Source organism: Chiroxiphia lanceolata, chromosome 8 (assembly GCF_009829145.1).
Source record: "Chiroxiphia lanceolata isolate bChiLan1 chromosome 8, bChiLan1.pri, whole genome shotgun sequence".
NCBI lineage: Eukaryota > Metazoa > Chordata > Aves > Passeriformes > Pipridae > Chiroxiphia > Chiroxiphia lanceolata.
Window position 1 is genome coordinate 25,076,419 of NC_045644.1, and position 13,905 is coordinate 25,090,323.

General features: G+C 41.8%; 1 protein-coding gene across 4 annotated transcripts in view; it reads left to right on the forward strand.

The window, feature by feature from the left end:
* ZMIZ1 (zinc finger MIZ-type containing 1) overlaps nucleotides 1–13,905 on the forward strand; it is a 348,375-nt gene that overhangs the window by 49,864 nt on the left and 284,606 nt on the right. The window lies entirely within an intron of this gene.

Below are 13,905 nucleotides of genomic sequence, written 5' to 3' on the forward strand. Positions count from 1 at the left end.
GCAAAATGCGGTGGTGAGAGGAATTTAATTTTGTAGTTATCTGGTGATGTGAACCACATGTAATCCATGTCTGTCCTTCCACTTGAAGCAATTCTGTTTATGTGTCAGGGATATGTAAAGTACAAAAAATTGGTGCTGATCCACAGAGCATCCTGAGCTGCATGAGTAGACTCAAGTCTTTGTTAGACAAACTGCATATGTATTTTAGTATCAAACCTCAATGTTTAGATTTATATTTGCTTAGGAGCTGCAGTGCTTTGAGATGTCATTTCCTATTCCATCTTTGTGATAGATATTAATGCTCCTTGTAGTGGAGGCAATATCTTCTCTGTAGACCTCAGGTGTTCTGGTTCACAGTTGATGTCTTAACTTGAACCAGCGCTGAGAAGTGGTTTGTGATAACTTCCTAGGTTCTGAATTGGAGGTACCAGATATAACTTTTTCTACCAGATTGCTCAGTGGTGCTAACTTTTGTGAAGGGTTTGGAATGACAGTGCGATGCAATAACGTCTTAAATTGCCCCAGTGAGATTTGTCAGAGTTCATTTGTCAGACCCCTCAGACTGACTAAGTACACTAACTTATCGAGGATAAGCTCCAGACAGGTAATGTGCCTTGGGATGTTCTCTTTCTCATTCTGCATCTCATTCTTGATGGTGCAGAGGAAAGCTAAGTCTTTATTGAACAGCCAGTACCAGCTGTCTGGCTACCTTCTGCAATAAAGCTAATGATCTAATGGGCAAATGTTTCTTGGAGACCTTCAGCCAAAGCAGAGACAAGAAGAAACGCACAGACCAGCTAAAGGGTTCTCAAGGAGTTTGCAATTTCCCCAAGGCTCCTTCTATGTAATTACCTGTCTCTCTCTTTGTCTCCTATCTTTTAATGCAGGAGGAGTGTCAGACTCAAGGCCGCTAATCTTCGTTACTATGGAAAGGCTGGTTACACTCCTCATGCTGCACTTCAAAAATGCAATCGCTGGTCCCTAGCTGGTTCCTTGAATCTAACTTAAAAATGGATGATAGCTTTCCTCATTGGTGCCAGACTAAAGAATGCAGCTGCCTGTGCTGTTGCAGGCAGGCATTGCCTCTGCCACTGATGCTGTGGCATGCTGAGAGGAGCCTGCAGAAGCTGCCTTGTGGCCTCTGAACCTGTTTTCTCCCAAACAAGAGAAGGCTCTGTAAAATTCCTTTGAAACGGGAAATTTTGGGGCACACTGAGATGTGGGAGGCTTGGCTGAGCCGCAGGTGTGAAGGAAAGCTGCTATTAAGATTCGTAGCTCCAGCTGAGTTTTTGTACCATTTCTGAATGCCTTCAAACTCCCTGGGTTGGGGGCTGAGGGAAGCACAAGCTTTCAGAGCTATTTTGCAGGATTGTGGGCATCACTTCTTGTTATTGTCTCCCTCCCTGTACATGTCTTATGCAGTGATGTGCAGTGGAGACAAGGGCCACTGCTTAATTCATAGGGTCAGCTGAGAGGTTGTGCACAGCCCACTGCTATTTCTCTCTGACTGGATACATCTGTTTGTCCCTCTTGCATGGCATTGGAAATTTGGAGGGGAATCCCTGCTTGCTGCTCCCCTCATCCTTTTCCTGCATATGCTTCCTGAGTTATAACACATCAGACGAAGTGTCCCTCTGAAGCCAGGGCTTGGGAACCGCTCCAGCACAAATGCCTTCTCTCTTATGCCCCTTTTCATCCTGGTGAGGAGAGGGAAAATGTCCCATGTTGAACAGGGTCCCTTTCCAGCTGCTGCAGCGGGGTACATGCTCAGGAAGTGTATGTTGCTAAACCCCTTTTCGGTACCTTTGTAAAACATGCTTTAACTGTCTGCAAATGTACGGCATTTAAGCAGCAGAGTCTGTATTATCAAATGCAGTCATGCAGACTGTAGTCCTCGGGGTGAAAAGCTTTGGGAGGAGAGACTGGATGTGACAGTGAAATTTGAGAACCAAACCAAGAGGAAATTCTTGCCTGTGTCCAACAGGACTAGAGCAGGTTCAGGAGAGGTGGAGGGAGGGGGGAAGCATAGACCCCTTCCCAGTTTGGAAGCGTTAAAGAGGGGTCAGAAAAGAGAGGGAGAGGCAGGGCGGGGACAAGGCAACAAAAGATCAGACTGGCAAGTGGACCACAGTTTGCTGTGTTTTGTTTTTTACCTTTAATGCCATGCTTTTCTCCCCCAGTTCCTCCTAGCTAAATCTGAGCAAAGATAATTTTAAATTTTTTTGTTCCTTGGTAGAGCAACCATACCTCTTGTTCAGATTTTTTCAGAAGTTCTGTTCTGTATCAGTGCATCTAGTATGACTGTTTTGCCTTGACTTTTGAAAGAACTTTTATTTCCCTCATTATTTCCCTGTTTTCCTCTCTTATTTGTATCAACCTGAACCATCTCCAAAGGAAAGGTGACACTGCTGCTAGCTAACATTTTGGGTGGGTGACGCTGTGTGTGTTAAACAGCATGCCTATAATAACTTACCTGTCAGTGGGAAGCTTACCCTGATTGTTTGTATTTCTCTTTTCATATATAAATCAAGTTCATAGCTCTTGAATATTTGTAGAGCATTTCAACAATGTGTTTGTTTCAAGTCTTCGATTTTTTTTTTCTCCCTTAAATCCTTTGAGATGTTTGGGGTCAGGATTTCTCATTCAGTAACTGTATTCAGTAAAATGAAGTGTCTGTCAAAGCTATATTGCACCTTATGAGAGGATGACAGGTTCTTCCAGAGTTCTCAGTTTGCAAAGCTTTAACTGTCTGCCGCTTTCAATCAGGACTTTGCAACTGCTCAAGGTCTTTAAGTACTTAATTAACTTTATGTTAACAATGAGCCTAGCCCTCTCTTGTTTTTTAGTAAAACCCTTGATTTTTTTCAGATTTTCATTTTATGAACGTTACAGGTATTAATTTTTTATTCTGATTGGAGAAGACTTAAATCTCAAACTTTATTGGAGAAGGAAAAATAATTTTCATCTCAGCCAGCAGTGCATTTTTTAGGTAATTTTTATGTTTAGAATCCATTTACCATGTAGGTTTCAGAAAGTGAAATGCTTATTTTCTGCCTCCAAAAAGATGGTTTTAAACATCTTTCATGGTTTTAAGTGTAGAGAAAGTGGAGCGTTCAGAGCTGAAATTAACTTGCTTGTAAATCACTTCTTTCATATACAAGATCTAAAAAATATTAAGAGGCAGAGTGAAAATTTAGCATATCTAGGCACAGGAAGATAGGTTACAATGGTAGTAAGAACCATGATTTTCAATTTTCTACCCTTTCAGTTGTCTGAGTCAGCCCTTGTCTGAGGGCAGACTTTACAGGTCCACAGATATAAGTGAATAGGGTTTTGGGGAGAGGTGGTGAGAACACTGCCAGGGCTTGTTCTTGGGGTGTCTGTGTCTGTATGGAGGTCTAGGAGGTGCTGCCTCATGGTGTGTGCCCCCCACCCTGTAGTGTAGCTATGCCAATGACCATTTGTTGTCCCTGGTTAAAACTCTTCAGTTCTTAGTGTTGGCAGAGCTAACTCTGGGTTGCTTGGCTTTCCTCTAGTTTCAGAAGTTATGGTCTGCCTGTCTTAGTTGTCCATAATGCAGTGGAGTTCTTGCTACTCCTCGCAGTCATCGTGTTTGAGACGTGTAGACCTACTTCTGAATATAGAACTGGGTGTTCTTATTTCAGAGTAAGTCCCACATGGACTAGCATGTTCTCTTGTGCTGAGTCCTCCTATCCTTCCCTGTCCTACCACCCTGATGAACTGCAGTTGGGTCACTGGTTGACTCCTCTTTTCATCCACTCCCAGGGGTTGAAGGGGATGCTTCTGGAGGCCAGATATCTGCTCACCATCACCCCTGGTGTGTAAGTAATTGTGCTGAGCACTGAGGTGGCTTCCTGTGTTCTCTGGAGCTTTGCAGGGCTTCTAGGAGGAACTCTCTGGCTTGAGTGGCTTGCAGTGACTGCTGAAGAGCCCTGGGAGTACAAACAGCCAGTCTACAGGAAGGAGTTTTTGCAAGAGCCTGTGGTGCTAATCCATAATGAGAGGAGCAAAGTATAACACATAGATATTAGCCTAGGTGGAAGGTTTTGGTATTTTGCTTTTATTTGCATTTCCTGTCAGTGCCTCTGAAAGAAAACTGGAAGGCCCAAATCAACAATAAAGTCTGTGTTGAAGCAGCAATGCCTTATTTCCTTGCAAGTTATGATTGTCCTCTTCCGCTAGGGAATGACCCATCTCGGTGCACACTGTCCCATCCTTCAGCTACACAAAGATGCCTGTGAATTCCTTATATGTTTCAATAATTTGGCCATTCATAAAAAAAGAACGAATCCAAACCAGCAGAATTTTTCATCCATAAACCAAGTATTTTAAAGCATGAACCTAAAATCATGAGTTGATACTTAAAAATCATGTTTTCCAGTTTTGTCTGTCTCTTCTACTGTGTTGGCATACAAATAGTTTAATGTGGAACTGTCTGGGGTGTTGTGAGGACTGGGTGCTACTTGCAGCCCAGGTGGTGGTGGTGGTGGGGGTCATTCATCCTGTCTCATCTCTTTTGGGCTTAGCCCATGGGAAGACTCCAGTTAGCCCCAGAACTACAGTAGAGAGCTGCACTAATATCATGCCAACTGCAGGACAGAAGATAGTTGATCCTAGAAGCTTTGTCATGAAAGAATTTTGTCTAGAAAATTCTGTGCAGATTTGAATGGGCCAGGTAAATTTATACTGGGAAGTTCTTTGTAAAATGTGTCCTGAAACATTTTTATCTGGTGCTGATGTCCTTAAAAGCCAGATGAAGTGCGTCAGTGACTCATGGTCACTTAGTACCCTGCTGTGTGATGTAAACCAGATCTTCCTTTGGTGCCTTCTCACATACAGCCTTGCCTGGCTGGACTGTGAATTTCAGGCTTGTGTTTATAGTCTGTGATTCATAACCTAAACAAGCTATTCTCTTGAAAGAGACCTCTTAAATTGCTTGTAGCATAAATGCAAAGTTTCCACTCACTTCCTTATTATTCTACCTATAATTAAAAGGAAATTAGACTTAAATGTTAGAATGACCCAGGAACTTTTATTTTCCCTTCTCCTCACCTTCCTGTCTTCCACTCCTCCCTCAAAATACGAATTTGTTGCAGTTTTAGGGCTAATGGTCTTTCTGTCCCCTGTGGGCATTGTTGCTGAAGAGTGGATGCTTAACATTTCGAGGAAGGTAAAGGAAGAAAAAGGGAAGGTGTGTAAGTCTGGGATTGGGTTTGGTTTCGTTTCTTTTAGGCTACACCTTTGGGTATTTGTGACATTCATAAAATCAATTGACTCGAGAAGAAAATTAGGTATACGAAGCAAAGCACTGTTTGCCAGCAAAATGAGCAGCTATGATATATTTCAGTCTTCAGATGCTTGGCTAAATAATGGTAACATACGTTTTTTGCTACTAGGAATTGAGATTTTGGCGGTCATATGCAACTGTGAAATCTGTAGGCATATACTGTAGCAGAAGCTGTCTTTATGCATATACAGCACATGGTATTTGGCTTGGGAGAAAGTTCTTCGCTCTCTAAGAAAGTCAGGTTTTTGATGGAACTGACTGCTGTTTGTGCTTCCTACTTAAAATTATTTTATTCTGGAAAGACAAATGAGTTGTGTGTTTCAATGGTACTGTTGTTTTTCCCCTGTTCCCAGCAACGCAATGTGTTTCCCTGGCTCTTTCTTCTTTCCATGCTGTTTCTTTCCAAGCTTGTGATCATAATTACAGTGAGAAGTAGATTATATCCATCTGTATATTCCAGCAGGGAAACTGAGCCTTGGATGAGTTTGGGACTTTGGGGTATTTCCTTACCTCTCTCTTTAAGTGTTTGTGGTATCCTCAAAGGTGACACTGGGGGTGTCAATCTGAACAGCCTAATAAGACACTTGGTACAGGGAGAGGAGAGTAAAAGGAAAAGGATGGAAGAAGTATGAAAGTGGTGGTTCACCGGTGTCACATATTAATAGAATCCTCGAATCAAGTGCTTATTCATTTTAACTAGAGGCTAATTAATCAGAGTGAGTAGATAAAATGATAAACTGCTTTTAATGAAGTGAAGCAGCTTTATTAGCAGTAAGCAAAATGCAAAATATTTGGTCTCTGGCACATGTGGTTTTCATGGGGACTGTGGTTTGCCACCAGCTCTGGAGCGTGCTGGCCTTCTTGCTTCATTCTGCAGGCAGTGCTCTCTGTGTGTTTCACAGAGTTTCACGTTGGCATGTGGCCAGTTCAGAATATAGAAGCAAATCAGAAGCAGGTATAACATTTTAAAAACAGAGGAAATATTCCTTACAGATCTTTCTCTATGCCAGATTAGCATTTGCCAGCTTCCATACTTCGGATGTTGTTATTTTTCTTTGGGGATAGCAGGCTTTATGCTTCCAAGCAAGCAAGCAAGCAAACAAAAACTGTGTGGCTTTACAAGAGAGTGCCGCTGTTTGAAAAGGCAGCAATAGGATACTGCCTGTTAACTGAAAACGTAGCCTGCAACCAATCAGTATTTATCTACCCACTTGCAACTTAGGAACAGAAATGCACCAAGGTGGTGTATATACTTAGGTGAAGGGCCGAAGCCAGTGTGTCATTCTCTGTTAAACTGGAGCAGGCTTGCTTACTCTTTTTCAAATGATCTGCAATGCATCTGTGCTGTAGTGGTGTTCCCTGGTATCTCTCCTGAAAAGCTGTGGAAGCCATCAGATAGGATACGATGTGCATGGCAAGGCAGGGCTATAATAGGAAGTATATAAATGAGTCTCAGATTAAGAGAATGACGTCTTTTGAATTGGGCTGAATTAAATTAATCTAAATGCCCACATATAGGCTTGAAATGAACTTCACTTATGACTACGCATATCCTTGTTGAAATAAACTCAAATTAGCAATTTTTTCATAGAAGTCACCTCACAGCAAACTCTTTACAAACTAGCGATTCGATACGGTTCCTGTAGTTACATGAACTGGAGAAGTGGAGCTGGTAGATGGACGTGATTTGAGAACAGGATCCTGGCAAGTAAATTGTCTTCCCCCCACCAGCCTTTCCTTAAAAGACTTTGCTTCCCAGCGCCATTCAAGTGTAAATCCCTGTGCAACAAAGGGGAGGCTGGCAGCTCCACCGGTTCAAGAGTATAAGTGATCTCGCATGCTTCAGTTGAAAGGTTGAATCCCTGAAACGCAGAATGCTGCTATAGAGGGAAACTCTCAAAAGGCTGGTGAGAAGGGGGGTGGTGGTGGGGACGGTGGCTGAAAAGCTGTTGAGATCCTTGAAAGCGCAATGGCAATTTTTGCCTTTACCATAAAGTGACCTAGAGACGAACTCGACAAAGGGAAAGCTGCTGTTCAGGTGAAGTTGCAATCACCAGCTCTGTGAGCTGGATTTTACTTGCTCTCCGCCTTAGGAACACAGCATGCTGCTCTTCTTGCCAGCACCGTGTGTGGTGCCAATATTTTGTCTACAGTGTGCATTGAGTCCCTCTTAGTTTTCCTGTTTGGATTATTCTTTCTATCGACTTTGTGTTGGGAGTCTCAAAGCTTCAGAATTGTAACTTCTGGGTATGCAAAACAGCGTATGAAATCGTGGACATTGGGTTTTACACTGAAAGGATGAGGTTAATCTCGCACCTTCTAAAAACCTTGTAAATATTTGGCTGGCTACTCGGCAACACAGCTGAACTGGCTGAGTTAATGCTTAATGTGAGAGTGGTCCTGAAGTGCACGGCTTCAGTGATGGGCCAAGGGTCACAGGGTGAGCAGTGGTTCCCCATGAAGATGGCTGTGCTCCCTGTTCCCTGTCTTCTGGGGTGGCCACCACCCCACCACCACCCTCTGCAGGCAGGAGGGGTGAGATAGCTGCGTCCACCGCGAACAGAGTCAGCCCCGTGTGTTCAGGTGGCAGTGAAATTGGTTTGGGCTGTCCTGCCTGACTCTCTCTGCCCTGGTGCTTTTGCTCATCTGGCAGCGACGTGAGGGTGAGCCTCTCAGGCTCTCCACAACTACATCTGGATTTGGAGTAAGGTTTTTATGCACATGTAAAAATGGCACCAGTAGGCAGTTGACGGTAACTGGTCACTGGGAAGGAGCAGCCTAGAGACCAGTGCTCAAGTCTGAACCTGAACATGTTAGAATTGTAAACTGTAGGTTCTGATACCTGTCATGCCTTGATAATTTAAAAATACCCCCATCTTGTGTTTGAATGAGTGCTTTTTAGTGTTGGAAAGTTAGCACAAAGATTACAGAGGAAAATGTTTGCAGCTTTATGAACCAGATAACTGAAAATCTTCTTCTTTGTTTTATGGGAACGAGCCAGTGCAAGACAGCTTTTGCTTTTCTGATATAAAGATTGTTCATTCATAACATTGTACCATGTCAGCCCTTCCAGGTGGCAAGGACCTTAAATGTCAGTGCAAATGAGAGAAGATTCTTTCAGAGAACCTCAGTATCATAACAAGCCACAGCATTGTTTAAAAATAAGTGGTTTTAAACTAATTACTGATTGTTTAGGTGTAATGAATGTTGCTTGAGGATACCAGCAATCTGAGACGATCCCAGAGACAAGCACAGCATACTCCAGTACCTGTGTAAAGAAGTAGCACTGCCCCACTTACTGCTCTGTGAGATGGAAATGAGCAAACCTTTGATTATTGAAAAATAACCTTGTTACATGGTGTTAAAAAACCACTTTCTGTCACTCTGGTTTTTTAACTATTGTTGTTGTAGAAAAAAAATTGTTCATTTCTGACCATAGTTTAATAGGGGCTATATTTACAGTATTTACCCAATCTAGACAGCTACAGAGGCTTTAAAAATACCCACAGCTGATTTCCAAAGGAACTGCTTGCCAGTATTGGCAGTGGTAGATTGAGAAAGGAAGAAAAAACCTCGTGGAAGAAAGAACAAAGCGTGTAGCTGTCTCCAGAGCAAATACAGTGGATGATTAATGTCTCTGAATAGTGTAATTGAGAGTGATGGTATTTAGTCATGTGACACTGTGCTATTTTTTGGTGACTGCTCCAATTTTTTTGGCTCTTGGGGTTCCCGCAGTATCTCAGTCTAGGCCTGGCATAGAGGACTGTGCATCTGTGGTTAGGACTCAAATTTAAGTTGTTTGATACAGTCTTAAATTGAAAATAAATTAAAAGAGTTGCACATGGTGCTTGCAAAATCCAGTTAAGATTATTTTGCTCCTCTCCACCCCCTTGATATAAGGAATCTGAAAATTGGGGGTTTTTCAGACATCATTGGTACCTGTGTACTTAGTGCACCTTAATTAAATGTAGCTACTTTATACCTTATGTCAGTAATTTAGTAGCAAGTATCTTTTATTTATTTGTGAAATTATTTTAATTTGAGTTAGTGTGACACCTACCTAATAACAGATTTACAAGACGTAAGTCTTTGCATATGGTGTTACAGATAAAAACTAAACAAGTGCTACTAACATAGTTGTGATGATGTGCAAATAAATTTGGTGATTATTCTTGATTTTTGAAACCATTCCTTACATAAAATGTGTATGCTTTTGGTCTTGTTTTTTTGTGTGTGTGTGTGTATGCTGAGAAGTTACTTTACATGCCCACTTATCGTTTGGTAGTCTCCATTTTCTAGTCTGTGTTTTTGTGGCAGATACTTTGATTCCTGAAGATCAATTCTGAAAATAATTTATTACTATATTTTATCCCGTTTGACAAAAAATGTCTCAGGAGAACATGAGTGTTCAGGAAGGAAGGCACTAGTGTTGGAAAAAGTCTACTCCACCTGACATCCTGGTAAGGAGGTTTGACCTCAAACTGGGACTCCTCTTGGGGAGGAAGGGGGTTCAGTACATTTGACTTCCTTGCTCCTGATCCAAACAAGCCATGAGGAAGAAGCTAGAGAAGATGAGCTTTAGGAAAATGGAATCTTATCCTGGTGCTGTGTGACTTGTGACCAGAGCACCTCAAACATATTTCCTACACCTTCTTCTGTTAAGATCTGCTATTGTGCAGACACCTTTGAGCACTGAGCATGGCCCCAGCTGGCAGGTGTTGGTTTAGGTGTTCTTATAGCAGACCACAGTGCTGGAAAAGAATATCATTCTTAACAACCTATTACCAGAAGGGGAATTGACATCCAGGCATTGGTTCTTCTGAAGGACCATGGCTTATCATGAGCTCAGCCTAGATTCAAGTGAAGTCTAGCATTTGCTTCCTGAAAGTGTTCAGCAGGTGCCACTGTAAAATGAGAGTCTGTTGGGCCACTTCAGATGCCAGCCCTGAATTTCTAACTGAACACATGGATGCACAGAAAAACAAAGTTATTTTCCTGCAGTTCTCTGGCAAGTTAATGACATAGCTGGGAATAGAACGGAGATTTCCTGATGTCCATTTCCCTCTTATAATTACCAAGTAGCACTGCTTTCTTCCTCATTGTAAACATGAATCAAGCCAAATGGCATGCACAATTAGCTTTTTTTCTTTTTTTCCAGCAAAGCTGGGGGGAAGGAGGGAAGGAGGAGGGGACAGGAGATAAAAAGGGGGAGGGGAGAGTCATTCAGGGACACTGTACCTGCTGGGGGCACAATGTAATAACCACCCGAGCAGCCTGGGCTGCAGATGCATTGTTATCTGCAGAGTCCCCGATCTGGGAGAGCTGCACAAGGTTTAATGCAAATCCGAGACCTCTGCCATTGTGTGAGACAGATTAGGGCTCATTTGCATTCCTTCTCCTATAATAATTACCTAGCAAGGAGTGCCTGTTACCATTAGCTTCATTCTGTTTGCCTGTGATAACGCCATCAGCAATCTCTTCTCCACGGATTGTGGACACTGTGAGGAAGGGCAGTGGGCCAAAAAAAAAATAAAAAAACCTGTTGGGAGAGTAGGAGAAAAATCTGAATGCCGAAAAATTAAAATGCAGATAATTGTAGTAATAGCCATTAAATACGGCTGAAGAAATACTACAAGCTGAAGAGTAAAAGTCAATATTAATCCATAATATTGATGAGTTGTATGGTTTCAAATATCAGTTAAGAAGAGCCAGCACAGGATTTTTACTGAGCTTTATCTATGGTGCTTCAATAGTTTTGTTCTGTTTTCAGAATTGACTCAGATTTTTCTAAAATGAGCACAACTAGAGATCAGTGTTATTGAGAGATGTTAACAGTCTAAAACTGATGTGATGCATCAGAAATTAAGGTAAAATTCAGCATAGTGCAACTTGGGGTCCTGAAGTTACTGAAACAAAGCAGTATTCCTGACTTAGAAATAAAGGCAGATATTTGGTTGGGTTTTTTTACTGTGTTCTTTTGTTTGTTTGTTTGTTTGTTTTTAAGATGGGAGGAGTTAAATAGCAGAAAAGGAATGCAACTAAACATGGAAGATGAGAGTGCTAAAATCAGCTTATTCCTTCTACACACTAATTGCGTATAGAAAGAACATGAAATATTTGTGACCAACATTTGCAGTTCTTGTCATCAGCTCTCCTTTCCTTCGTTTTTGCCCTCTGCATCCTGACAAAGAAGCCACTGGGGTCACCCCACCCGAAGCAGAGAGCCCTGAGGTCCCCTGTTCAGCTCTGGCTCCTGCCTTGAATCCCCAACCTTGAGCACATGCTGCAGCAGCAGAGCACAGCTACTGGGCAAGGGGCTGAGGACTCATTTCAGGGCTTGGCTGTGTGTCCCCACAGAAGGTTGTCTTTGGATACTCCTAGTGCAGGGTCCATGGGGAACTCGGTTTGGAAGTGGAAAACATGCCACGTATTCTACATGCACATTGACATCAGGGAGGGAGCACTGTGTGCCTGGGCAAGCTCTGTTTTGCTACACATTTCCCTGGTTTGGTGCAAGCTTTCCCTTGCCAGAATTTTTACAGTGAAGTAATTCCATCTTTCACAGGGGAGAAGTGGTGAAGCAGGAAGACAAATCAAAGTAAGCCTGTCTTTTATCTGCAAGCAACCACCTTACATGTGTTTAAATTTATGATGATTTCTGTCCTGCAGCAGGCTGTCAGAATGGTGGGTCTCATAGTTGGGTTGGTTTGGGTGCTTTTGTTTTTTCAAGTGATACTTTGAGGCCATGCTACCATATTCACCTTGTCATCAGTGTGGAAGCAGCAGAATGCCCAGGATGCTGCCTGAAGAGTTGGCCATGGCTCTGTGAGGGGAAAAAGTGGTGTGGGGTTGCAAGGGGCTCTTCTGTTGATGAGCTGTGGGGCAGCTAATGAACTGTGAAGAAAAAAACCTTGGTTACTTCGACTGGCACCATTTCTGGTTGTTTAGGATTTGGGTGGTTACTGTGTTGCCTGTAAAATTTGATATAACTCTGAAGAGTTTAGAGATCCTCATGTATGAACATCCTTAGTAAGCAATCAAGTTTTCTGACATTTTCCTCTTGTTGTTGGATTCATCTTCTTAGGCTGTGATAGCAAGAAAAGAAATTTGGCAACACTTAATGTCAAGGTACATGGATAGGGCTAAGTGCTGCCTTCAAGGATATCACTAGATATTTGGTGTTAACCAGAAGTTATATTACTCTAAAGGATTAGAGGGAATGACAGAGAACTGGAAATGTTCATAGTTCCTAAGTCTGGGGTTTTTTCCCCTTCTTATTTTGCCCTCTACAGTAAAGATCACAAACATGACAGGTACACAAACGGAAGGGGAAATTAAATTTAAAAAAAATAGTTTGAAAGCATGTGTTTCTTAAAGAAAACAAGTACTTGTAATTCTAAATACAAACTGAAGGATACAACTATGTTTTATTTAAAGCAGCAGCATAAATCTTTTGTTCATCTTCAGACCTTTTTCTAGGAGGAGGAAATACAATTTGGTGCATAGCTAGTTCTATATGAATCATTTACAAGTTGTGCCATCATTATATAGGAATAAAACTGCAGTTGATATAATTGGAAAGGTCTAATGTATGTAGTGTGTGGAGAAGGACAGGGAAGTTTTGAAGTGCTATCATGGAGAATAATGATTATGTACATCTAAATGAAAGCTAAAACAGAACAACGTATGTTACTATGTGAGTAATTGGAGACAATAAAAAAAAATCTGACTACTTCAGAGAGACAGCAGTATAATATGTGAAACTGTATGTTTATATGTATATACACACACAATTTGAAACTTAAAAAATTATGTAAAGATAACATAGCTTCTTATAAGGCTTGTATTATTCCTGCAAATTTTTCTCCTATGGCCTACCTTTAATGAGTAATTTAGTCCAGTCACCATATGTATTTTCAGTTTTTTATTCTAATTCTCTACAATACCTTCCAATCAATTTTATATACTCAACAGTATTTAGCTTTTTTTCTTTAACCCACCACGTGTATGGGTATATTACTGATACCAGGGCCTCTGTAATCTGGAAGAGGTGCATCAGAAATGAGCTTTCAAGTTCCCTTCCTTATTTACAGTTGAACTTGGGCTTTCGAGCCCTTTGTTAAAGACCCCGTGAAGGCACTTGAACAGATGTGGTTTTGTTGAAGGAAATGTCACCATATTCAGCTTGCTCTCCTCTCAAGTGAAGGGGTGCCAAAAGCCCTTGCACTGTGCCAGCTCAGCGGCATCGGGGCTGCTGTTGCTCATCCTCCCTAATGGGAGGCAGTGGCCTGTCACACCCAGGAGCAGGGAGGTGTTCCTTTGCTCAGGCTAAGCTGTACAAGCTGGTCTGAGTTATTTTTCAGTACTGCTGCACTTGAAGGTAAGTTGAAGCTTACCTTACTGTTTTGTTGAAATGCATGTCATGTCCTCTTAGAAGTTCGAATACCTGTTTGGAGAAAGGCAAATGTTGTGGGCAGATAAGCCACTCTAGAAAACAGACATCTCATCTTGGTGACATACTGTATTTGAGATCAGTGCATTTCCAAAAGAGGCATTAAAAAGGGAAAAAGAAGTAAGGGGACTTATTTGTGCCATTC